Consider the following 3,644-nt stretch of genomic DNA (forward strand, 5'->3'; position numbering starts at 1 on the left):
CATGGACACAAGACATCAAGAGATATGAATGAGCAGTTATCTGTCAAAGACATTTAAATTAAGTAACAGTTTTTAATTAGAATTGTTTTAATCAACCTCAGCAGTTATTGACTTCAGAGGAAATGTTTCCCAATAAAGCAGATGTAGGTCTTTGCGAGAAGCAGAGATTGATTTATTATTTTATTTATTCTCCATGCTTATATTATCTTTCCCTACATTTATTAATCCTATTTCCAAGCAACTACTCTATGCCAGGTCCTGCTTTAAATGCTCTATCAAATTTTACGAAGGAATTTCTCTCAGTTTGTGGTTAACTGAGAGCTTTATTTTTCTTGTGTGTGTGTGTTTTTTTGCCCTTTAGATCATTTTCTTTCTCATTAGTCCATTTTCTAAAGTGTGTGGGTGTGTGAAAGGATGCAGACATAAAATTAAGAGTCATCAATTTAGTCATGTACTGATCCAATGAGCATCGTCAGAGAAATTCCAGTGAGTCCCCTGACAGGTGAGCTGCTCATCTGGGGAAAGAATGTGTATGTGTGCATGAGATGATTTATTGATTGACAGAGAGCTGGCAGTTTAAATGGCCATTTCCCCTTAGCTAGCAGCTTACATGGCAGCACTAAAGCCTGTGATGAGAGGACTAAACAGGCACTTTCTTGGTTAGCAGTCATCAGATTTAGACCCTCACACTTAGCCTCTGTAGGAAAGGCCTAGTTCCTATTAATATTCCTTTTTTTAAAAAAATCTATCCTCCCATCAATAAAAATGATTGCCCTGATGTTCAGGGTTCCCATCTTACACCTGCCCTTCATTTGGTTGAGTCCTTTGTGCGAATACTGTTAACGATTCTGATTTCCTTCATAGCATTTTTGACCTAGTACCCTTGGAAAGAACGTATCGTTTCAGTTCAGGGAAATCCCTGGGAGGTCAGGAAGCATTTTCATTTATTTAAGGGGAGACTTTCAGATCATGCTGGGGAAGGTAGTTAATTCGCACGTTTGTGGTAAGACTTTAAATGCTAACATTAAGCTTTACAGAGTAGTTGATGCCATTTGGTCATATATTGGTCTCCTAAAAGCCTCTGGCTGACTTAAAAATAAATCATTGAAGACAGACCATTACATTTTATGAGCTATGAATGTGCTTAATAGTCCAGGATAACAAAATGCTGCAAATTTCTCCATGAGCCATTGCTTCTACCTGAGCCCTTGCACACATTTCAAATACCTCCAACCATATCAAAGGTGATTATTTTGATAAAGTGGTAGTGGGGTGGGGCCTTTGTAAAACACTGGATTGTATTTGACCTCTTGGCTTATTACTGAGAGAGTTTGTTAATGCTAATTTTTTTTGTTGTTGTTGTTTTGGTTAGAGCCTAATTAAAACCACTTCTGACTGCATAAAGGCTATGGCCTATGAAAATGATGATTAAAAGGTTTGATTTCTGCTCATAACATTTTTTAAAATTAATTGGGAAGAATTTAATAAGCATCAAATGCACTTTACCCTGGTAACTGCAATACTGAACGGTGACGTTTTAAATAATTTTTCAGAAAAGTTAGTGATTTTCTTTTTCTTGGGAAACATGGAGATGCAACTGTGAGCATCAGTACGTCCAGTCTAGGTTACTATAGTTCAGTTAATGCTGATCTCTAAACAGGTGTTCACATTTCATGTGTACAATAAGGCAAACTGAAGTTCTGTATCACTGAATTTTAGCAAAAAAAAAAAATTAAAGGAATGTTAAATATTTGAAGTGCAAACTCATAAACTCTACATTGGGATCACTTTTCTGCTTGAAGTGTATCTGACTTAAGAATACAGGCAACTTTCTTTCCTGATTGCTTGGAAAAATATTTTTGCAGTAAGTCTTGTGCCTTCTTTACTATGATTAGTTGTTTTTAAGAAAGATGATCAGCTCTGTGGTTAGTTTTCCACAGTTGATAAAAAGATCTATCAAAAATATCACAATTAATTTAAAGAAAATGTTGGTTATCAAAGGCTGCAGAAACAGGGAAGAAATAGCACTTCTTATTTTGTAAAAGCACAAACACTTAAAGCTAATCACATTGCAGGTGAATGTAATACAGTATTAGGAAATTCCATAAAAAAGAACAAAAGACCCATGTTTACTTCCATTGCTCCAAAAGTCAAGCATTAGACCTGCGTGAGAGTTGCACTGGAGCAGTTTGCTGGTCCGATTTAAGAGTTCAAAGTCCTATTTGTTTATTTGGCCCGATGATATCCATATCCCAGATAAATTCAGTTCCAAAAACAGAAATTAGGGCAATGACTTTGTAAAACAAAGCACAAGGATATGCTACTAGAAGTTGCTGTCCTTCTGTGGCTAATGCAGAAATAAAAATTTTGGAAGCAGGAAAATGACACCATCCTATAATTCCAGGAGTGAGAATGGTTCTTACCATTCATTGCAGAGAAAAGATCACCGCAAAGCTGGAAAGTAGGATCATGGGAGGAAAATAGTATCCAAGGACACTTGCCACACACCAAATGAAACACCTGTCATACTCATTGAGTTCAGTAAAGAAAACATTCCTAGCCGCCCAATTCCACGGACCCCATACACAAAGCCAAACTGGATTTTGCCAGCCAGTAACCCTGTAGCTCCAAAGGCCAGGAAAAATCTGTGGGTCCTGCCAGAGCAGTCTCATTCTTGATGCTGCCATCTGCCACTTTTAATGATGTGACACTGTTAGTGTCTTTTGCCAGATGTGGTGAAAATCCATACCTAATTCTAATTCTTTTAGTAAAGGCAGCTCATCCTCAAAGTTGTTTCCATAGATTGGCCGATGAGTCATTGGAGTAAATGTCTGAGTTGGTGGATAACCTGCCTGGTGTGGGGCTGTTGTGGCTGCATCCTGACTGGAGGGACAGGCAGGCTTGCTGCAGTAGTCACAGCCAGATTACTGTGTGCTAAAGGTCCTCTTCTTCCTCCATAATCATAGTACTGTTGTCATTGGTTATTGATGCTGTAACATTATGTTTAAATTATCAAAGCTTAACATTGCAAATGATCAAATGTGGAGGTGGGGACAGTAGCTCCAGCAGCTGCCGAACTTAGCTTAAGACCCTGAACGGGCACTGTTGCTGTGTTACAGGCCAAAGAATTCCACAGCATTTTTTAAAAGGCAACGTCAATGCAATTCTAGTTTTTTGTACACAGAACAATGACTTACCTCCTAATTTTTTTTTTATAGCACTATACACAAAGTGACCTAGGTTCTTCTTTTATAAAGTCTGTGAAAAAAATGGAAAGGACTTATCATGGTGGTTAGTAACTGAGATTGTGTTCTGGTTCCACTTTTTAAGTGGTTTGACACTGATTTAGTTACCTAGATCCTTTCAGACTTTGTCTCTAAACGAAGAGTAACTCAGGGGTCATTAATGATCTCAAATAAGGCAATGCCATAAAAGTAAACATATAAGTAACTGTACATATACGACTATGTACTGCTATTGCTATGTTTGCAGATATTTGCATAGCACCTGCTAATTGCTTATAATATTGAAAGGTCCTGGGGCTGGGCATAGCCTATATAGGCATCAAATCATTGTACAAAGAACCTTAATATCTCTCTGGTCACTGAAAGCAGCATAGGTCAGGAGACCCCAGGGCCTAAGAA

The 3,644-nt window shown here is 37.8% G+C and overlaps 1 pseudogene across 1 annotated transcript; it reads right to left on the reverse strand.

Annotated features, from left to right (window-relative positions):
• Positions 1-2,210: 2,210 nt before the first annotated feature.
• LOC308518129 (protein YIPF5-like) lies at positions 2,211-2,878 on the reverse strand (annotated as a pseudogene). Its single transcript has one exon. The product of its transcript is annotated as a protein YIPF5-like (transcript).
• Between the last annotated feature and the right edge of the window lie 766 nt (positions 2,879-3,644).

The sequence above is a fragment of the Myotis nattereri genome (assembly GCF_964212035.1).
Source record: "Myotis nattereri genome assembly, chromosome: 4".
In the NCBI taxonomy this organism is placed as follows: Eukaryota; Metazoa; Chordata; class Mammalia; order Chiroptera; family Vespertilionidae; genus Myotis; species Myotis nattereri.